The sequence below is a fragment of the Helianthus annuus genome, chromosome 12 (genome assembly GCF_002127325.2).
Source record: "Helianthus annuus cultivar XRQ/B chromosome 12, HanXRQr2.0-SUNRISE, whole genome shotgun sequence".
NCBI classification, from domain to species: Eukaryota; Viridiplantae; Streptophyta; class Magnoliopsida; order Asterales; family Asteraceae; genus Helianthus; species Helianthus annuus.
In genome coordinates this window covers 100,940,002-100,963,866 of record NC_035444.2, presented here as the reverse complement: position 1 = coordinate 100,963,866, position 23,865 = coordinate 100,940,002, and the positions used below count along the sequence as shown (strand labels likewise).

At 41.2% G+C, this 23,865-nt stretch overlaps 1 long non-coding RNA gene across 7 annotated transcripts; it reads left to right on the top strand.

Moving 5' to 3' along the window:
- Nucleotides 1–16,965: 16,965 nt before the first annotated feature.
- On the top strand, nt 16,966–20,833 carry LOC110895984. 7 transcript variants are annotated; one of them, XR_004875422.1, is made up of 10 exons: nt 16,971–17,164; nt 17,245–17,392; nt 17,501–17,684; nt 17,859–17,952; nt 18,149–18,284; nt 18,390–18,560; nt 19,045–19,164; nt 19,309–19,445; nt 19,531–19,740; nt 20,466–20,833. It is a non-coding gene; the product is annotated as an uncharacterized LOC110895984 (long non-coding RNA). The 7 variants fall into 7 exon arrangements; XR_004875424.1 differs by having other exon boundaries at nt 16,968–17,164; nt 18,141–18,284; nt 18,390–19,164; XR_002567542.2 differs by having other exon boundaries at nt 16,969–17,164; nt 18,390–19,164.
- Nucleotides 20,834–23,865: the final 3,032 nt, after the last annotated feature.

Genomic DNA, 23,865 nt, shown 5'->3' with positions numbered 1-23,865 from the left:
CAGGAGGAACACGAGCAGCACTTACGACTTATCTTGGAACTTCTTCGAAAGGAACAGCTGTACGCTAAGTTTTCGAAATGTGACTTCTGGCTTCGTAAAGTCCACTTTCTAGGCCACGTTGTAAACAAGGACGGGATCCATATTGATCCATCAAGGTAGATTCGATCAGGAACTGGCCTGCACCACGTACACCAACGGAAATACGCCAATTCTTGGGTTTGGCGGGTTACTACAGACGGTTTATCAAAGATTTCTCAAAGATTGCTCAGCCACTTACACTACTGACACAGAAGGGTGTCACCTACCGCTGGGGCAACAATCAGGAAACTGCTTTCCAGTACCTAAAGAATAGGCTTTGCAGCGCACCTATTCTCTCATTGCCAGAGGGCACGGATGATTTTGTGGTTTATTGTGACGCGTCGATACAGGGTCTTGGGTGTATATTGATGCAACGGGATAAAGTTATTGCCTACGCTTCTCGTCAACTCAAAATTCATGAACGGAACTACACGACGCACGATTTAGAGCTGGGAGCTGTTGTTTTCGCGCCTAAGATATGGCGACACTACTTATACGGTACCAAGTGCACTATTTACACCGATCACAGGAGTCTCGAGCATATCTTCAAGCAGAAGGAATTGAACATGCGTCAACGACGATGGGTCGAATTACTTAATGATTATGAATGCGCCATCAAGTACCATCCAGGCAAAGCCAATGTGGTGGCTGACGCTCTCAGTCGAAAGGACACTCTACCTAGATGCGTACGAGCCTTGCAGCTCACTATTCAGTCCAGTCTTCCTGCACAGATACAAAATGCTCAGGTGGAAGCATTGAAACCAGAAAACGTCAGGGCTGAAGTCTTACGCGGATCAAGGCAACGATTAGAACAAAAGGAAGACGGCGCCTACTATGTAACAGGACGTATTTGGGTCCCACTATATGGCGGTTTACGAGAACTTGTGATGGATGAAGCTCATAATTCTCGCTACTCGGTACATCCAGGTTCGGATAAAATGTATCACGACATCAGAACTACATATTGGTGGCCTAGCATGAAGGCCCACATTGCAACTTACGTCGGCAAATGTTTAACTTGTGCGAGAGTCAAGACAGAGTACCAGAAACCCTCAGGCCTACTGCAACAACCCAGGATACCACAGTGGAAATGGGAAGAAATTTCCATGGATTTTGTCACTGGCCTGCCTAGATCCCAGCGCGGGAATGATACTATTTGGGTGATCGTAGATCGACTCACAAAGTCTGCTCATTTCTTGGCTATTAAGGAAAACAGATAAGTTCTCTACCTTAGCAGACGTCTACTTGAAAGAAGTTGTTTCATGGCACGGAGTGCCAACCTCTATTATTTCGGATCGCGATGCACGATTCACTTCAGAGCTATGGCAAGCAATGCACAAAGCTTTTGGATCTCGATTAGATATGAGTACAGCTTATCACCCTCAGACGGATGGACAGTCTGAGCGCACGATCCAAACTCTAGAAGACATGCTTCGGGTATGTGTTATCGATTTCGGCAACAGCTGGGAAAAACACCTCCCGTTAGTGGAGTTTTCGTATAATAACAGTTACCACACCAGCATACAAGCCGCTCCATTCGAGGCATTGTACGGACGCAGATGCCGGTCACCTCTCTGTTGGGCAGAGGTGGGGGATAGTCGGATTACAGGTCCAGAAATGGTAGTTGACACTACTGAACGAATTGCACAAATACAACAACGCATGGCGGATCCAAGTTGGGGGTCTAGTGCTACTCAAAGTCTCACCTTGGAAGGGTGTGGTTCGATTTGGTAAACGAGGCAAGCTCAATCCACGGTAAGTTGGACCGTTCGAAATCACTAAAAGAATAGGCAGGGTAGCCTACAGACTAAACCTACCAGTTGAACTCGGTGCAGTTCACAACGTATTCCATGTGTCGAATCTGAAGAAGTGCCTGTTATATGAGACTCTCATAGTTCCTTTTAAGGAACTCACTATCGACGAGCGGTTGCAGTTCGTCGAGGAACCAGTTGAAATCACGGACCGGGATGTTAAGGTCCTCAAACACAAGAGAATCCCTCTTGTTCGAGTTCGTTGGAACTCCAAACGTGGCCCAGAGTACACCTGGGAACGCGAAGACCAGATGACAGAAAAGTACCCCCAGTTATTCGGAACCAATGCAACCACTACTGAGACTGAAGCTACTAATGCGGAATTTCGGGACGAAATTCCAAATCAACGGGGGGATGATGTGACACCCCAGGAAAATCAGTAAACGATACAACTCACCTAGCTTCCTCAGTAACCGTATGCTAATTTCGGGACGAAATTTCTTTTAAGTTGGGGATAATGTGACAACTCGAATTTCCAAGATTCCTATTTCACATTTATTGCACGTTCATTTATTGTTTAGTTGTTTATTTGCACAATTAGTTGTCATGGAATTATATACGTTTTGATGCAATGAATCGTATTGTGTGATTGTGCATGGTTGTTTGTTAATTGTGAAAGACTTGGTAAATATATGAACTTGGTGGTGAAACTATGAAATTGTTATGAGATGGTGTACATGTGTAAAATATGATACTTAGGGAGGTAGAGGGTAATTAGTGAAATCCTAGAGATACTTAACCCTAATCCCTTTTCACTAATCATTTGCACACAAAACAAAGCACGTAGTTTCATTCTCTTTGGTTCTCTCTGGAAATCAATCATCATCATCACAAGTTCTTAATCACGCTTGATTATCCTCTTTCTGTCTAGAATCAATCCAAGGTAATTATTAATGATTTGTTGTTGTTCTTGATTCTTGATTATGTGTTCATGAAAACCCTAGCTTTCATATGATGGTTCGGTGCTTTGATTGATTCTGAGTATTGTGATAATGGTGTGATTAGTCGTACAATCGATTGCTTGACAATTTAGAATCATGATATGTAAGAATTGCTGACTGTTGATTTGATTACTACTATACAGGTATGTAATCAGGGTTTCTTAGTTGTGATATGAGAGAACGTAACCGCTGAATGTTGTACTTAACTGTTACAATCACAAATTGAACTTGAAAATTCATATGTTGATTATCTGTCAGAGTTTTATGACCTGTTACATGTCCGACCTTTATGATATAGTATACATTGTCTGAGTTTTTATAACATTATGCATGGTCCGAATTATATAGATATGACATAGAGTCCGACTTTTAATTGATCAATACATATCCGAATTTTGTAGTAGACACAAGGTCCGAATTCTTTATCAACCATGAGGGTCCGACTTTTGTGAAGGGGAGTACCTTTTTTCCGAGTTTTGTAAGGTGATCTGGTCCGAAGTTTAAACAAGTATAAGTGTCCGACTTTTTGAATGGGAAACCCCCACCCCCCACCTATTTGGTCCGAGTTTCTTGGCCCCAAAACCCCTAGTCCGAGTTTTACTTCCCACTTGTTGTCCGACCTTCAATAACACCCACATGGTCCGAGTTTTAGAAGGCTTCCATGGTCCGAGTTTTTGTGACTTGTTTCTCATGATCCGACTTTTAAACAGGGGAAACCCCCCCCCCCCCCCACACTTTTCCGAGTTTTTAAGAAGGGCATGACCTTGTGAATGTTTATATGAAGCCTTGAGTTGTATGATAAGTGTTATTGAATCTGTTAAGGTTTGAATGATGTATATGTGTTCAAATTTCATATGTATGATGTGTTGTCCGAACTTTAAATATATGCCCACATAATTCACTGTTGTTAATGGTTGAAAAGACTGAGTTATGTTGATGCCAAGTTCAGAACTTCGTGTGAAGAACAACATACTACTGCATGCTACTGTTTACTACTGTATACGATTATGTGATACTGTCTGATTATGATGATACGTGTTACTGAATGATACTGCATGTTATTGTGTGATACGTTACCGTATGTTACTGTTTGAACACCAAAGAGTTGTAAACGTAATTGAACGTAAAATACTTACATCGTATCATGTGCAATGTATCCTAGGGCACGGGAATTGGGATTGAAGGATTGAGATTGAATAGAATCGTACTTACACTGTTACTAGACTACCACACCATCGTCCTCGGTTGTGCAGGACACATGCGTAAAACCTACGTATACTTATATTGCTCACTGTCCTCAGGTTGCGAAGGACACTCACGTAAAACCTACGTGAACTTATACTCACTACTGCCTCGGTTGTGTCAGGCACTTACGTAAAACCTACGTAAACCCCCGCGTACCCCTATCCTCGGTTGTGAAGGATACTTACCTAAAACCTACGTAAACCCCCGCGTACCCCTATCCTTGGTTGTGAAGGATACTTACGTAAAACCTACGTAAACCCCCGCGTACCCTATCCTCGGTTGTGAAGGATACTTACGTAAAACCTACGTAAACTTGTACGTGTTACTGTTCTCGGGATATGTAGAACACTTATGGTTACGAATAGTCTAGTGGTTATACAACATGGGAAGCCCCCACCAATAGAACGTACTATCGGCCCAGTAGAGCCACATGTTACAAACGAATATACTTTTACGCATTTACTTTCTGTGAACTCGCTCAACTAGTTGTTGATCCTCTGTTACATGCCTTGCAGGTCGTTAGATACACGGAGCCTGCACAGGGAGGAGCTGGTCGTTGTGGGCTTGGATCGTGATTGTCTTATTAATCACTTGTGACATTTGATACTTTATTATGATGGGTTTTATTTATACGCTTCAGCTAAACAATGATAACTTACTTATGTTTTGGAACACCTTTCATATGGATTTGGTTTGGTTTAATAGCAATTACTTTTACTATATATATTGTTCTATATGATTGGTGTCTTGATCCTGGTCAGTCACGCTCCCAAGCGGTGATACTCCGCAGGTGGATTTTGGGGGTGTGACACATCAGAGGATTCAACACCAGACTATGGGTATGAAATCAACATCCCTCAAAAGTCTGTCAAAATGCGAAGAGCAGCAGATGTTCAAAACAACTGTCAAAGCTCAACCACTGCTACCTCAACAGTTGTTGACCAAAGTAGCTCCTTAACTCCTGCTTCCACATCATCAAACACTGTTGATAAAAGTCCTCAAATAGTGGATCAAAGTCAGCATGTGTCCACACCTTTACCTCCTATTCCACCACCTTTTGAAGCCACTACTGGATCATCAAAGTCACCAGCAGTGGCTAGCTCAGATTGTGACAACTCGAATTTCCAAGATTTCTATTTTCGCATTTATTGCACGTTCTTGTATTATTTAGTTGATTGATTGCACAATTAGTTGCTATGGAAGTGTATACGTTTTGATTCAATGAAGTGTGTTGTGTGATTGTGCATGGTTATGTGTTAATTGTGATAAACTTGTCAAATATGTAAACTTGGTGGTGGAACTATGAAATTGTTATGAGATGGTGTACATGTGTAAAATATGATACTTAGGGAGGTAGAGGGTAATTAGTGAAATCTTAGAGATACTTAACCCTAATCCCTTTTCACTAATCATTTGCACACAAAAACCAAAGCACGTACATTCACTTTCTCTGGCAATCATCATCACCGAGATATTCACTCTTGATTCCTCTCTTTCTCTAGAATCATTCAAGGTAATTGTTTATGAATTACTGTAATACTTGTAAACCCTAAATGATTGTTGATTGTATTGATTCTTGATTCTTGTGAACTCTTGAAAACCCTAGTTTTACATATAATACTTCTGTGTTTATGGATTCTGATTTTAGAGTATTGAATATGACAAGTTGTATTCCCGATAGATGATTCGTGAAAGGATTGTTTGTTGTTGATTAAATCGAGTGATTGAATATGAATTCTGCGATGCAAGTATATGTGTTAGGGTTTTATGATCACGATTAGAAACCAAAACGAAACTGATTTGATTCTTTTGACGTTGTATTGGAATTCACGTATTATTGTTGTCTGAGTTTCGTGCATAATTGATTGTCTAAGTTTCTAAAGTGTGCTCAAGGTTCGACTTTTAGAAGGTGCATGTGTCCGAGTTTTAGGAAGTGTCACCCTAGTCCGAACTTTGTAAAATGAATTAAGGACCGAGTTTTAACCCCCATTATATGGTCCGACTTTTATGTTATGATTATGTGGGTCCGACTTTCTTTAATTCATGAGGTCCGAGTTTCACTAGCTTATGACAAGGTCCGAGTTTTTGAAATGTTTAACAGGAGGATCCCCCTTCCTTTTGTCCGAGTTTTGTATGGACTTCACAAGTGGTCCGAGTTTAATGCTAGACTGGTCCGACTTTTTACACAAGGAACCCTTTTGGTCTGAGTTTAAACCCCCAATCCCCATGTCCGAGTTTCAGGGCAGCCCCCCCCCCCACACACACACACACATGGTCCGAGTTCTAATTGGGGAGCCCCTTGTCCGAGTTTTTGTATATATATTAGCCTGCATGATCATGTCCGAATTAGTGTTATGTTATATGTTTGTCCGAGATTTAGACCATAGTATGTTCAACACATGTAACTATTAACCTGTTAAGTTATTAACTTCAGTAAACATGGTTAGTGTATAAATGTTGATAGTTACTGATGCAGTTAATCATGCTAACCATGATAACCTATGTAACGCAGTAAAACCCTAGTGATTGTTAACTTCTGTTAGTCTACACGGTTCTGTCAAGCATACTAATGAATAACAATATTAGCAAACTGTGAAAGACACGTGTGTGAAGCATGAATGTTATGAATGTGACAACCTGTTTATGTGGTGCATGATGTTAGCTGCCAAGCAATATCTAATATGAACTTGCATGCGAATCTTTATGATCTTGAACTGATTGTGTATACCTGCACGCTATAGGACTTAACTGATTTCTTGTGAACACATAACTAAGCATACCGAGCAAACCAAGGTGAGTTCACACCCTTACTAAGGCATGGGATTCCCAAGGGCTTGGGAATGGGATTGAAGGAATAAGGTTGAATAGATTCGTACTGACACTAATACTAGACTACCATACCACTGTCCTCGGTTGTGCAGGACACATACTTATGCTACTCACTGTCCTCGGTTGTGCAGGACACATACTTATGCTATTCACTGTCCTCGGTTGTGCAGGACACATACTTACAATCTACGTAGACTTATACTTACTACTATCCTCGGTTGTGAAGGATACTTATACTTACTACTATCCTCGGTTGTGAAGGATACTTATACATACTACTATCCTCGGTTGTGAAGGATACTTATACTAAATTACTATCCTCGGATGTGAAGGATACTTATACTTTTTACTATCCTCGGTTGTGAAGGATACTTATGGTTACGAATAGTCTAGTGGTTATACAACATGGGAAGCCTCCACCAATAGAACGTACTAACGGCCCAGTAGAGCCACCTGTTACCTACGAACTTACTATTACGCATTTACTTTCTGTGAACTCGCTCAACTAGTTGTTGATCCTCTGTTACATGCCTTGCAGGTCGTTAGGTATATGGAGCTTGCACAGGGAGGAGCAGGTCGTTGTGGGCTTGGATCGTGATTGTTTCTTTAAACACTTATGACATTACATTATTAATTATGTTGGGTTTACTTACATGCTTCCGCTACTTAAACAAATGTTTGGTTTTGAACATCAATCATGTTTTGTTGAATTATATTATTTACTTTTATTATTAAATGCTATGTTCGATATGATTGATGGCTTGATCCTGGTCAGTCACGCTCCCAAGCGGTGATACTCCGCAGGTGGATTTTGGGGGTGTGACAGATTGGTATCAGAGCCATTGGTTATAGAGAACTTGGTTTTGATATGGGAAAACGTTTTTATTAAAACCAGACTATAACCAGAACAGTGCTCTCAACGATCCACAACGACGCTTCGCTCCAAGTGCAAGACTCAACATGCTAGGTAATAAGGTTTATGTTTATTGCCTACTTGCTAGAATTGCATAGAACTTTGCTCGTAGTATGCTCACATTACTTTGCTCACTACTTGTTATTGCTTGAGAACACCTACGTGCTTACACTCTTCTGTCATCGCACTATTCGCGAACCTCTCTCACTTACGTTACATTTGCTATGAAGATCATGGTCGGACATATCAACATGACACAAGCCCAGTTGACGGCTCTCATTAATGAACGAATTGCTGCGGCACTGGCAGCCATACAAGCAGGAGGTCAACACGCTCAGTCACCTGCTTGCACCTTCAAAAATCTCAAGGATTGCCAACCTAGTACCTTCAGTGGAACTGAGGGGGTTGAAGGCCTCCTCCATTGGTTCGAGAGACTCGAAACTGACTTCGAGGTGCATGATTGCCCTGAGTCACGTAGGGTAAAGTTTGCTACTGGAACACTCGAAGGTGCTGAATTAACCTGGTGGAAAGCACAAGTTCAGATGTTAGGGCTGGCGGCTGCTAATGCCACCCCCTGGAACGAGTTCAAGGACTTAATTAAGGAAGAGTTTTGCAGTCGAGAGGACATCCACAAACTTGAGTTAGAGTTCCTCAACCTACAGATGGTGGGGTCTGAAATTGAAGTTTATACGAGGAGATCAAACGAGTTAGCCACACTTTGTCCTACTATGGTAGACCCTCCCACCAAACGCATCGAACTGTATCTCAAGGGTATGGTGCCTGAAATTCAGAGTCATATGACCACAGCTAACTTTGGCACTATCCAGCAAGCCACTCGACTGGCTCATCGTCTCACAGACCAGGCTGTAGAACAGAACAAACTACCGAAACGAGCTAAGACTGATACTGCATGTGCTTCTAGAGATAACAAACGCAAGTGGGATGAAAACATGAGCACGGGATTAATTTTGGTCCAGCCTCTGATGCAGCAGCAAGAGATAGATGACTACCAGAGCCCCAGACAGCAGTTTTCTAGTAGTCATGGGCAGAAAAGATATCGAGGAATTCACCCATGGTGCAACAAATGTAACAGACACCACGGTGGCCAGTGCAACAGGGGTCGTTGCCAGCGGTGTCTCAAGATTGGTCATGAAGCTAAGGATTGTCGAAACTCACGTCCTGTAACTCAAGAACAACAACGACCACCTCAATCTTCACAGAATCAACAGCAACAACAAAGTTTTAAAGGATGTTTTCAGTGTGATGCTAAAGATCACTACAAGAGGCATTGTCCGCATATGAACCAGGACCAGACTCAGAACCACGACCATGGAAACAGGGACGACAATGGTGATAGCGTTGCGGGAAACAGAGGAAACAATGACGCCGGAGCCGCGCGTACGTGATTGGTCAGGGTGACGCAAGGAACGATCTTATCGTAATAGTGGGTAAGTTTCTTCTTGTCGACTTTTATGTTACTATATTGTCTGATTTGGGTGTGAATACCAATTATATGTCTTTGAAAGTTAGTCGAATGATAAAACGTACACCAACTCCCTTGAACAGCCAACGTGTCGTAGTGTTAGTTAATGGTAAGGTCTAGAAGCTGTACTTAGTTCAGGATTGTAACCTTATCCACGCTGGTCAGGCGTTCCCTACCGGCCACATTGCCTATAGATCTGGACAGCACCCATAGGGTCGAGTTACTACTCCAAGATTGATCTAAGGTCAGGTTACCATCAGCTGAGAGCCCGGGATGAGGACATCTCCAAGACAGCATTCAGAACTCGCTACGGTCACTACGAGTTTCTAGTCATGCCATTCGGGCTTACGAACGCGCCTGCAGTCTTTATGGATCTTATGAACAGGGTGTGCAAACCCTATCTTGACAAGTTCGTCATTGTCTTCATCGACGACATTCTGATCTACTCCAAGAGTCAGGAGGAGCACGAGCAGCACTTACGTCTTATCTTGGAACTTCTTCGAAAGGAACAACTGTACGAAAAGTTTTCAAAATGCGACTTCTGGCTTCGTGAAGTCCACTTCTTAGGCCATGTGGTGAATAGGGATGGGATTCATGTCGATCCATCCAAGGTAGATTCGATCAGGAACTGGCCTGCACCGCGTACACCAACGGAAATACGCCAATTCTTGGGTTTGGCAGGGTATTACAGGCGATTTATTAAAGACTTCTCCAAGATCGCGCAGCCGCTTACTATGTTGACACAGAAAGGTGTTACCTATCGTTGGGGTAATACACAAGAAACGGCTTTTCAGTACTTGAAGGATAGACTATGCAGCGCACCTATCCTCTCACTGCCCGAGGGCACGGATGACTTCGTGGTTTATTGTGACGCATCGATACAGGGGCTTGGTTGTGTATTGATGCAGCGGGATAAAGTTATTGCCTACGCCTCTCGTCAACTCAAAGTTCATGAACGGAACTACACGACGCACGATTTAGAGCTGGGAGCTGCTGTTTTCGCGCTTAAGATATGGCGACACTACCTGTACGGTACCAAGTGCACGATTTACACCGATCACAGGAGTCTCGGGCATATCTTCAAGCAGAAGGAATTGAATATGCATCAATGACGATGGGTCGAGCTGCTTAACGATTACGAATGCGCCATCAAGTACCATCCAGGCAAAGCCAATGTTGTGGCTGACGCCCTTAGTCGGAAAGACACCTTACCGAAGCGCGTGCGAGCGCTACAGCTTACTATTCAGTCTAGTCTCCCTGCACATATACGAGCTGCTCAGATAGAAGCACTGAAGCCCGAAAACGTCAAGGCTGAAGCCTTACGCGGCTCAAGGCAACGAATGGAACAGAAGGAAGACGGCGCCTACTATGTAACGGGGCGTATTTGGGTCCCACTTTATGGCGGTCTACGAGAGCTTGTGATGGACGAAGCGCACAAGTCTCGCTACTCGGTACACCCAGGGTCGGATAAAATGTACCACGATATCAAAACAACATACTGGTGGCCAAGTATGAAAGCCCACATCGCCACCTATGTTGGCAAGTGCTTGACCTGTGCGAGAGTCAAGGTTGAATATCAGAAACCCACAGGTCTACTGCAACAACCCAGGATACCACAGTGGAAATGGGAAGAAATTTCCATGGATTTCGTTACGGGCTTACCTAGATCCCAGCGTGGGAATAATACCATATGGGTGATCGTGGATCGACTCACCAAGTCTGCACACTTCCTGGCTATTAAGGAAACGGATAAGTTCTCCACTCTCGCAGACATCTATCTTAAAGAAGTTGTTTCAAGGCACGGGGTGCCCACCTCCATCATCTCAGATCGGGATGCACGATTCACGTCAGAGCTATGGCAAGCGATGCACAAAGCGTTTGGCTCCCGTTTAGACATGAGCACAGCTTATCCCCCTCAGACGGATGGGCAGTCTGAGCGAACAATCCAGACTCTTGAAGACATGCTTCGAGCATGTGTTATCGATTTCGGCAACGGCTGGGAAAAGCATCTCCCGTTAGTGGAGTTTTCGTATAATAATAGTTATCACACCAGCATACAAGCCGCTCCATTCGAGGCATTGTACGGACGTAAATGCCGGTCACCTCTCTGTTGGGCAGAGGTGGGGGATAGTCAGATTACTGGTCCAGAGATTGTAGTGGACGCCACAGAAAAGATTGCACAAATACGACAACGCATGGCGGCAGCACGCGACCGTCAGAAAGCCTACGCGGATAAGCGTAAGAAGCCATTGGAATTTCAGGTCGGGGACCGGGTTTTACTTAAAGTCTCACCCTGGAAGGGTGTGGTTCGATTTAGTAAACGAGGCAAACTCAATCCACGGTATGTTGGACCGTTCGAAATCACTGGAAGAATAGGCCCAGTAGCCTACAGACTGAACCTACCAGCTGAACTCGGTGCAGTTCACAATGTATTTCACTTGTCGAATCTGAAGAAGTGCCTGTCAGATGAGACCCTCATAGTTCCTTTTAAGGAACTCACTATCGATGAGCGGTTGCAGTTCGTCGAGGAACCTGTAGAAATCACGGACCGGGATGTGAAGGTCCTCAAACACAAGAGAATCCCTCTTATTCGAGTTCGTTGGAACTCCCGACGTGGCCCAGAGTACACCTGGGAACGCGAAGATCAAATGAAAGAAAAGTACCCCCAGTTATTTGGAAACAATGCATCCACTACTGAGACTGAAGCTACTACTGCGGAATTTCGGGACGAAATTCCAAATCAACGGGGGGATGATGTGACACCCCAGGAAAACCAGTGAACAATACAGCTTACCTAGCTTCCTCAGTGAGTGCGTACCAAATTTCGGGACGAAATTTCTTTTAAGTTGGGGATAATGTGACAACTCGAATTTCCAAGATTTCTATTTTCGCATTTATTGCACGTTCTTGTATTATTTAGTTGATTGATTGCACAATTAGTTGCTATGGAAGTGTATACGTTTTGATTCAATGAAGTGTGTTGTGTGATTGTGCATGGTTATGTGTTAATTGTGATAAACTTGTCAAATATGTAAACTTGGTGGTGGAACTATGAAATTGTTATGAGATGGTGTACATGTGTAAAATATGATACTTAGGGAGGTAGAGGGTAATTAGTGACATCTTAGAGATACTTAACCCTAATCCCTTTTCACTAATCATTTGCACACAAAAACCAAAGCACGTACATTCACTTTCTCTGGCAATCATCATCACCGAGATATTCACTCTTGATTCCTCTCTTTCTCTAGAATCATTCAAGGTAATTGTTTATGAATTATTGTAATACTTGTAAACCCTAAATGATTGTTGATTGTATCGATTCTTGATTCTTGTGAACTCTTGAAAACCCTAGTTTTACATATAATACTTCTGTGTTTATGGATTCTGATTTTAGAGTATTGAATATGACAAGTTGTATTCCCGATAGATGATTCGTGAAAGGATTGTTTGTTGTTGATTAAATCGAGTGATTGAATATGAATTCTGCGATGCAAGTATATGTGTTAGGGTTTTATGATCACGATTAGAAACCAAAACGAAACTGATTTGATTCTTTTGACGCTGTATTGGAATTCACGTATTATTGTTGTCTGAGTTTCGTGCATAATTGATTGTCTGAGTTTCTAAAGTGTGCTCAAGGTCCGACTTTTAGAAGGTGCATGTGTCCGAGTTTTAGGAAGTGTCACCCTAGTCCGAACTTTGTAAAATGAATTAAGGACCGAGTTTTAACCCCCATTATATGGTCCGACTTTTATGTTATGATTATGTGGGTCCGACTTTCTTTAATTCATGAGGTCCGAGTTTCACTAGCTTATGACAAGGTCCGAGTTTTTGAAATGTTTAACAGGAGGATCCCCCTTCCTTTTGTCCGAGTTTTGTATGGACTTCACAAGTGGTCCGAGTTTAATGCTAGACTGGTCCGACTTTTTACACAAGGAACCCTTTTGGTCCGAGTTTAAACCCCCAATCCCCATGTCCGAGTTTCAGGGCAGCCCCCCCCCCCACACACACACACACATGGTCCGAGTTCTAACTGGGGAGCCCCTTGTCCGAGTTTTTGTATATATATTAGCCTGCATGATCATATCCGAATTAGTGTTATGTTATATGTTTGTCCGAGATTTAGACCATAGTATGTTCAACACATGTAACTATTAACCTGTTAAGTTATTAACTTCAGTAAACATGGTTAGTGTATAAATGTTGATAGTTACTGATGCAGTTAATCATGCTAACCGTGATAACCTATGTAACGCAGTAAAACCCTAGTGATTGTTAACTTCTGTTAGTCTACACGGTTCTGTCAAGCATACTAACGAATAACAATATTAGCAAACTGTGAAAGACACGTGTGTGAAGCATGAATGTTATGAATGTGACAACCTGTTTATGTGGTGCATGATGTTAGCTGCCAAGCAATATCTAATATGAACTTGCATGCGAATCTTTATGATCTTGAACTGATTGTGTATACCTGCACGCTATAGGACTTAACTGATTTCTTGTGAACACATAACTAAGCATACCGAGCAAACCAAGGTGAGTTCACACCCTTACTAAGGCATGGGATTCCCAAGGGCTTGGGAATGGGATTGAAGGAATAAGGTTGAATAGATTCGTACTGACACTAATACTAGACTACCATACCACTGTCCTCGGTTGTGCAGGACACATACTTATGCTACTCACTGTCCTCGGTTGTGCAGGACACATACTTATGCTATTCACTGTCCTCGGTTGTGCAGGACACATACTTACAATCTACGTAGACTTATACTTACTACTATCCTCGGTTGTGAAGGATACTTATACTTACTACTATCCTCGGTTGTGAAGGATACTTATACATACTACTATCCTCGGTTGTGAAGGATACTTATACTAAATTACTATCCTCGGATGTGAAGGATACTTATACTTTTTACTATCCTCGGTTGTGAAGGATACTTATGGTTACGAATAGTCTAGTGGTTATACAACATGGGAAGCCTCCACCAATAGAACGTACTAACGGCCCAGTAGAGCCACCTGTTACATACGAACTTACTATTACGCATTTACTTTCTGTGAACTCGCTCAACTAGTTGTTGATCCTCTGTTACATGCCTTGCAGGTCGTTAGGTATATGGAGCTTGCACAGGGAGGAGCAGGTCGTTGTGGGCTTGGATCGTGATTGTTTCTTTAAACACTTATGACATTACATTATTAATTATGTTGGGTTTACTTACATGCTTCCGCTACTTAAACAAATGTTTGGTTTTGAACATCAATCATGTTTTGTTGAATTATATTATTTACTTTTATTATTAAATGCTATGTTCGATATGATTGATGGCTTGATCCTGGTCAGTCACGCTCCCAAGCGGTGATACTCCGCAGGTGGATTTTGGGGGTGTGACACAGATGATTCACATCTGCAGCCCTCACCACAAAACGCCATTGTTCCATACCAAGGAGAGTTAATCTTCTTGAAATCTCATCCACTAAATCAAATTATTGGCAACATCAATGAAGGGGTGCTCACAACAAGTCAATCCCAAAACATTTGTCTTTTTGCTGGTTTTCTATCACTCCATCAGCCAGCTAACTACCAAGAGGCGCTGAAAGACAACAGCTGGGTAGAAGCCATGCAAAGGGAGCTCCAACAGTTCAGAAGACAACAAGTATGGGAGCTTGTACCACTGCCAGAAGGTGTAAGTCACACCCCCAAAATCCACACGCGGAGTATCACCGCCTGGAGGCATGACATGACCAGGATCAAGCCACCAATCATATTGAACAACGTAAGTAGTAAATGTAATTCAACCAACATGAAAGGTTTTCAAAACACAAGTATAGTTCAATGTTTAGCAGAAGCATAATTGTAAAACCCATCATAAGTATAACTTTGAAATGTCATAAATGTTTAAAATGGTATCCATGATCCATGTCCCACAACGACTGCACCTCCCTGTGCAAGCTCCATGAGTACCTATTGACCAGCAAGGCATGTAACAATGAGTCAACAACAAAGTTGAGCGAGTTCACAGTTGGTTGTTTAGTTATCGTGTTCGTTTCGTAAATCATGAGTTCGTTCTGTAATCCATGTATCGTATTAATTCGTATTGCGGTCTCCCAGACATGTGTGCGAAGATTAGTGGGGGCTTCCCATGTGATGCTAGACCGAGTGTATCGACTGCTACGAAAATGTAAGAGGTGCCCTAAGTCAATGTCTATCAGCATTGACCCTTTGCCCATAGTCCATTAGCATACGCCCGTTCGAACGACACGGTGTGAGGTTTGTTAAACCTAATAGCGCTATTAACTAATGACCCGCTCGCCATAGGCCTTGACGATTAAGTCGATATGATGAGGGACTTAAATGATAGAGGTTTGGTCCAGTGTGTAATCTTGGCATCCTACTCCCAGAGGATGGTAGTAATTTTTGTTTAGTTCGTTTACCCATTCCCAACCCTTGGGAATCCCATGCCTTGGAGAGAGTGTGAACTCACCTTGGTTTGCTCGACAGATAAACAAAATGGTCACTTGAGTTATATGTGGTCAACCACGTCCTAACATGGTTACCATAAAAAGTCAGGTCTACGTTCAAATATTGCACATAGGCTAACAGGTTACGAACACGTATTGATCATAGCAAACACGTAGAGCATGTTAACAGTTAAAAACACACATGATACCCACATTGTGCGACTCGGATGATTGGGCTGTTGAACTTATACGAGCCCAATCATCTTGTGCGATCCAATAATAGAGCCCAAAGACAACCGGCCCAACCTATTGTGCGATCAGCATAGCTTGTACGATCCACAATGGGTTGTGCGATCTGATCCAAACCCGGCCCAAAATAATAATACAATCCAAAGACTTGTGCGGCCCAAACATTTAGTAGTTAACAAATCTTGTGCGGTCCGGATGGACTTGTGCGATTGTATTTTGGGCTATTCGGCCCAACAGCATAACATGTTCAACAGGTGTGTGTGTGGCCCAAGCCTTGTGCGATCGGCACTGTCTTGTGCGATCCACAAGTCTTGTGCGATCATGCATAACTAATCAGTACTCTGTGCTTTATGTGCTTGTACCAGGCTTGTGCGATGCACCTTGTGTGATCAGATCAGGTCTTGCGTGACCTGATCTTGTGCGACCGAAGGGGGCTTGTGCGATTTGTTACCTAATCTCCTAATTTTAGGCAATTAGATTAAATCATTCAATAGTTTCCTTTTTCAATGACTCAATCAACACAATCACAGTTTCTATCCAAACAATAATCGATCAAAGCAAGCATATTCCAACCGATTTCTCATGAACCCTAATTATGAATGACACATGAATAATAATCGTAACACTTAAACATATTTACATGATTCATGCTCTTGATCACTAGCGTGCATATCTATATCTATATCTATACTATATTAATAAGCATATCCAAAGGACTTCTTAAAGTCCTTTAAATTTCCTTAAAACACCTATAAAGCATGATTTACAAGTCTTTTAAGCTTCATAAAACAACAGTTTCCACTTATACCCTTACTTCACTCAAGCCTTTAAGTACGATAAAACACTTCACACGGATCACAATCTCTACCGTTCATTTTTATACATGGATTATAATATAATATAATCTGGACCATTCATTTTGAAAACCTTGTCCATTGTGAAAGATAATCAGAGGGAGAGAGAACACAAATCAAAGATGGATCTGACCGCCCCTTTCCTTTTCGTTCTCTCTCTCTTACTCAAAGATTAAGATTTTAGATCTGCTGGATCTATTCACCGTAAGCTATTGTTCCCGAGGATCTGGACACCTTCCCTAAGATGGTTGAAGATGGATCCCTAGTCGTCGCATCTGGTGAAGACGGTGGTGATTTCAACTATCTGTGATCTTATGCTTCAATTTATCTTTTGTTGGTTTATCATTGATCATCCCATTTCTTTCTTCAGAACATAGAAGAGAGAGAGAGATAGAAAGAGATATATGGAGTTAGAGAGAGAAAAGAGGAGATACAAGAGGAGAGAGAGAACGGTGATGGCAGCTGTTAGGGTTCCGGCCGTGAAACCGACTATTCATTTTTCTGGTTAGGTGAATCAGGTAAAAGTCTATATCTATATTTGATTTTCTTAGTAAATCAATATCAATTAAGTCTTGATCCTTAACTTTATGTCTTGATCCTTAACTTTGTGTCATTTATCTGCGTAGACAAATTGAGAGAGACTAAGAGAGAGAGAGAGAGAGAGAGAGAGAGAGAGAGAGAGAGAGAGAGAAGGGAGCCGAGAGTGAGAGTGAGAGTGAGAAAAGGATCGAGTCTGCTTCCGACAAAAATCCGGCATCTGACCAGCAACGGCAGGGGTGAGCTTGGGTAGTTCTGGTTCACGATAATAAGGTAACCTAAGATTTTCTTGCACATCTTCATCCTGTTAAAGTTAATGTCGACACTGTAAGTGTTAATTTGTTGTTTTAATTGAAGGATTGAGGTTTTGTTTTGCTGATAAAAGTTAAAACCCTACTTTCTTAAAGTTTAGGTTGATTTAGATGTTTGTTTATTTGTGAATTTTAGGGAGCTTATCTTGATGATAACGAGAATCCGGTTTTTCTTGATTGTGTTAGAGAACCTGAGGGACGGATTGCTGGAAATCTGAACATCAGAACATGTAAGTAAGATGACTTGGTGTTTTGTTTTGTTTGAGTTTTAAATTTCATTCATTAGATTGATTATTGACCAGTTAATTTTAGATGCAAATCACAAAGAATATTGCACATTCATTTATTTAAAATAGTTATTGTGGAAAAAATGGTTGTCATTTATCTTTTAAATAAACCAGAAACTTTTTGTGGGAAGATGTGCAGGTCGTGTTCTTGGACTTTCTATGCAAGTTTATGCGGGCTAGACATTTTTTTGTTTATATTGCAAACTTCATAATCTTAGATTGAGAAGGTATATGGTCCTGGAAATCAGTACATGACAACTGCGAAAATACTTGAGGTATTACTCATGTGAATGCCACCTTTAATTTTTTTTTATTGCGGACGACTTTATATCACAAAAACTAGGCAGGTGGCTCGATATACATTGTTTCCTGTTTTGCAGAGCATACAAAATTTTTTTAACTTAAAATGGAACGGATCAAATGCCAAAAAATGTGGATGGGTAAACCAATCTGACGGAGTGACAGGTCAACCAAGTTTTAACTCAAAACTTGTTTTGGCCTGTTAGCCACCACACATGGTGTCACATATAACTGCAAGGGTTCTTCGCCAGGTAACGGTAACGATGGTTGTTAATGACGTGAAATTCATTTTGACATTTTCTGATCAACAATGCTTTGTTTCAGTCGAAAAATGCTTTGTTTATCATCTATTGGATTTTTGCAAATAGTTTTTAAACTTAATACGATTAAGCAACTCGAAACTAGGGGTGCAAATGAGCCGAGCTACTCGAGATTGGCTTGAAAAAAAGCTCGAACGAGTCGAGCTTAAACGCGCGCTGCCGCAGCGAGCGCAGTCGTCGCGTATTGTTGGACGGATCAACCTCACTGCGGCTGCGATTACGAAAAGAATGACAGCGATAGAAGAAATGGCAGGAATGGACGTTCTTTGTGGTGACAAAACCGGAACATTGACTTTGAACAAGCTTACAGTTGACAAGAATCTTATCGAATTCTGTCTCGTAGATGCGTATTTTTTTATTACAAATTCAGATTTTTTACTTGTATTTTGACTTTTGAGTTGACTTACTTTATTAGGTATTTGCCAAAGGAGTAGACGCCGATACTGTCGTTCTGATGGCTGCCTGAGACTCTAGAACCAAAAATCAAGATGCCATTGATGATGCAATAGTCGGTATGATGGCTGATCCAAAAGAGGTAAAATATTATCTCAAAAATGCAAAAGAAAATATGTAAATGTTGCTTAGAAAGTCGAAAAATACCAAAAAAAAAAATTAATATAGCTATTTATTAGTCTTTTTGGCTGACATTATTTAATTATTTAATTAATTCATATGGCAGAGGTTGTCTACTTGCTCGCCAATCATTCTTCCACAATGATGTGAAAAACTTTGCAGATGTTGGCGGTGGTGTTCTGGGTTGTAGAGGATTTCATTCGAGTTTTTGTACTTCTCAGGGTGGTCTTTTCCTAAATATTGGTATGGGCAGATGTTCTTGCGTTTGTATCTTTAGTTCTTTATGTTGAGGTGGCTTCCTTTTCATTATGGTGCTAATGTATACCAGCCACAAAGAGCTGAGAATCCGGGTATGCAGCTCCGGGAGCAGATGCAGCAGCTACAGTCCGCGTTATATGTTGCAGGTCAGCCACCATCTGATTTTGATGCTGATAAGAACGAACGACATCAGTCAACACTGCAGTTTGCTACCAACCTTTTGCTCCAAATGAGTAGCAGCCATCAGAGTAAGGGAGTGGAAGTGGTTCTCTTCACTATGGTATTACCAACTACCAAGCCCATGTAATCTTTTTTAAATTTTAAATTAAAATGAAATTATGTTTGATTGATTCGTTTATCTGTCTGCGTGATTTCTCGAATGTTCTCTTTTAGATGTTTGTAGAACCTTATGATCTGTTTTAAGATGCAACTAAGCCTATGATTTGAAAATTTCAGTAGTCAGATGAACCTATTACCAGATTATTCATGTGGATTCTGAAGTTCATGTCTCTCTTTCGGCTGTTTGGATGAACCGTTTCATCTGTTTTAAGATGCAATTTTAGCTGATGATTTAAAATTTGATGCATATCAAACTGTGAGATTTAGTTAACTCTGTGAATCATCTGGTAGTATGTTCATCTGACTACTGTTGTTTGCATCAATTAATTTTGATTTTGAAGTTTATATCTATCGTCATAGTTTTCAAATAGTTCTGGTTTCCCTGAACGAAAAATGAATCTGATTTGAGAATCTGATATTAATTTTTGAATATGCAAATACCTGTTTGTCTAATATTTGCATTCAAAGTATCTACATAAAGGCTGCAATGGATGTGTAGTCAGTAGTCATTAGGTATATGGTAGAACACTAGAACCCAACAGGATGTGTAGTCAGTAGTCATTAAGCTCTCTTTTTCATTTGTATTTTATGTTTTTATCGTTGTAAGATAAAACATAATATGAATAAATTCATTAATAACAATTGTTGGCTCTATGTGTTCTTCAGGGTCTGACATGGCAGCCACATCAGCAAGTGCGTTCTCAATTGGATCAACCATATCCCATGGCTCGAAAGCTAGCCCGCTTTCACAGTCGAAGACATGTGGCATGAGTATCAGTTTCAACTCTCAAAACAATATCAAGAGTTTCACAGGCCTCAAGTCATCCTTCTTAGCCAAGGAAAGCACTGCAGCTCCTCGATGACATATCTATCCATTAAGCTCTCTTTTTTTTTGTTTATTTGTTTTTATGACATATCTATCCATTTTGGTGCTAAATGGGTCAACACAGCTTGGGTTTGACGTGTTATTTGTTCCGAGTTTGGCTTATTTACTTGAGCTTTGGAAAAGTACAACGAAGTTGGGTTCTAAACTTTAGGCACATCAATCTGTCTGGTTGGTTTGGCTTAGTGTGGTAAGTGTCAGATTAGATTAGCTAGTTGATAAGATGAATTGGAATATGGTATATTTTTCCAACAAGTCATATGGATCGACGGGTTATAAGTAAGTTATAAACAGGCGGAATGAGATAGCATGTGGTAATAAATAGGCTAAACATGTCGTATACAGATTGATCTTATAAAAATAATTCGTTATTTTGATTTTAAATAAATTAAAAGATCAATCTTTTTAATTAAAGCCCCAACAGGTTAAAATTAAGTTATAAACAGACTAAATGAGATGGATGGCATGTTGTAATAAATTGGTTAAACAACGGATTGATCTTATAGAATAACTCTGTCATTGTGTTTTTAAACAAATTAAAAGGTCAAATCTTTATTAGGTTATAATCATAGTTTGGATATCATTAAACTATAATTTGCCAATAAATCAGCCAGGTACTCAATTTCCAGGCTCACTAAACCATGAAACATAATCCAAAATTCAAAATCAAGGCAACATTACATGACATTGCATTTTCTTGCCAATAGTCTTCCATCAGTTTCTTGGTTTGCCCCCTCTACCGCGTCCACGCCAATTGCCATGGGTACGGCGGTTTCTTGGGATGAATGGTTGGAGCTTTGTTAAAAACTCCTATAAGTAAAAAGAACTAATTACACGTACGGCGTACCTGTTGAATTGTTGTTGCCTTGCTAATTTCTTGATGTGCACATTAAGTATAGATGTTACGATGATGTGGCTTGTGTGTTAAGTAAGTTGTTTCTAGACGCAAAAGCTCCCCATCTTTCAACAACGATTCCACTGATTTTTCCATGGAAGGTCAATGAGACAGCTCAGCCTTGTGAGGGGCTAACGTGTCAGGGAAGCGGGATCATCGGCTCGTTTGGATAGTCCGAGGAGCTAACTTGTGTGATAGCTATAATTCGTCAGTAAGATACATACATCCTTGCTTTTCTTTTCTATGTTTTGTGAGCACTTCTATTATTATTTTAAAGTAAAATGACATTTTCATTCCTGAGGTTTGACCACTTTTGCGACTTTCTTCTAAATGTTTGCCTTTTTGCATATGCATAAAACACCCTTGTAAAAACACCCTCACACCTCGGTTTCAGTGCATAAAACACGTGTCCGATTTGAGTTCACTCGCATGTGAACCTTTTTTACAAGAAATATTGGTGTGTGAAGATCACCAATACAAATTTTAATTACCGGATGAATTATCACCCCCCCCCCCCCCCGTTTAACACCCAATAATACCCTTTAAAGCACATCTGATTAGGATTTCTAAATCTCATCACATCTCACATTTCAAAATTCACATCCCGCCCCCAGATACGCTCTGTCTCTCATTCTCACTAGATGGTGTTTTCTGGAGTAAGATGCACAAACGTCACTAAATCCCCATGACCGGTTTTGAAGTACCTTAACCAAAAATTTAGATTTTAGTTATGACCCAACTGAACTGAATCTTATCATACACACCCTTAGATTACTAACAAGTGTTGTGTTTTCCATTGCATCACGAATTTGGTTTTGGTTATGGCTCAAAACCGAACCGCCCCGTACATAGCTCTAAACTCACCAACCCTAAGTGATATGTTTCCCGCCGCATCGCGCGGGTAAACGACTAGTCAATATAACAATTCTACATATCATCCGTATATGAACTCATATCAGCCGATTAGCAAGCATTCGATTAATAATCATCTTTATTAATTCGTATCATGATCTAATCATACACATGTGAGCCGAATAACTACCCTAAATTCCATTACAATCAATTACGAAGCATCCTAAGGCTATCATGCATAACCACATCGATCACAACATCAATCAAATCATATAACCAATAATAAGAACACTAACCGATTAAAAATAGTGTGAGGATGGTCCGAATCAAAGGCTTCCAGAGGTGGAGATGTGTGCCGTCGGCTTCGAGAGAGAGGAGAGAGCTAGGGTTTGTGTGTGTGTGTGTTGTGTTTGCAACTAATGAGAGAACAAACCCCCACTAGTGGGTATGTCTTAAATTAAATAGGTGGGTGGCCGAACCCATCATGGGTTGCCCATTGGTTTCGGATTCAAAGGACGTGGGCCGAGAGTGATAAGGGACCAAAGCCCAAAGGCTTGTGCGATCGGGTTGGAGTTGTGCGATCAGTTCGTTTACATTCGTTACACATTATCATATACATGCACATATCATAACAACATCACATCTCATTAATCATCAATGTTCACATAATCACATAGGGTTCACAAACGTTACATTAAACACCAAGATAGGTTCGAAATACGAGTTGTCACATTATCCCCAAGTTGAAAGAAATTTCGTCCCGAAATTTGGTACGTACTCACTGAGGAAGCTAGTTAAGTTGTATAGTTTTCCTGGTTTTCCTTGGGTGTCACATCCTTCCCCCGTTGGTTTGGAATTTCGTCCTGAAATTCCATAGTAGCTTCAGACTCAGTAGTGGTTGTACTGTTTGCGAACAATTGGAGATACTTTTGTTTCATTTGGTCTTCACGTTCCCAGGTGAACTCTGGGCCACGACGGGAGTTCCAACGAACTCGAACGAGCGGTATTCTGGTGTGCTTGAGGACCTTAACATCCCGGTCCGTGATTTCAACTGGTTCTTCGACGAATCGCAACTGATCGTCGATCGTGAGCTCGTTTAAAGGAACTATAAGGGTCTCATCTGACAGACACTTCTTCAGATTTGACACGTGAAAAACGTTGTGAACTCCACCGAGTTCTGCTGGTAAGTTCAGTTTGTAGGCCACATTGCCTATTCTTTCTATGATTTCGAACGATACGACATACTGCGGATTGAGCTTGCCTCGTTTTCCAAAACGAACCACACCTTTCCAAGGTGAGACTTTAAGTAGCACTCGATCCCCAACCTGGAACTCGAGTGGTTTCCTGCGCTTATCAGCGTAGCTTTTCTGACGGTCACGAGCTGCCGCCATGCGTTGTCGTATCTGAGCAATTCTTTCGGTTGCGTCAATTATAAG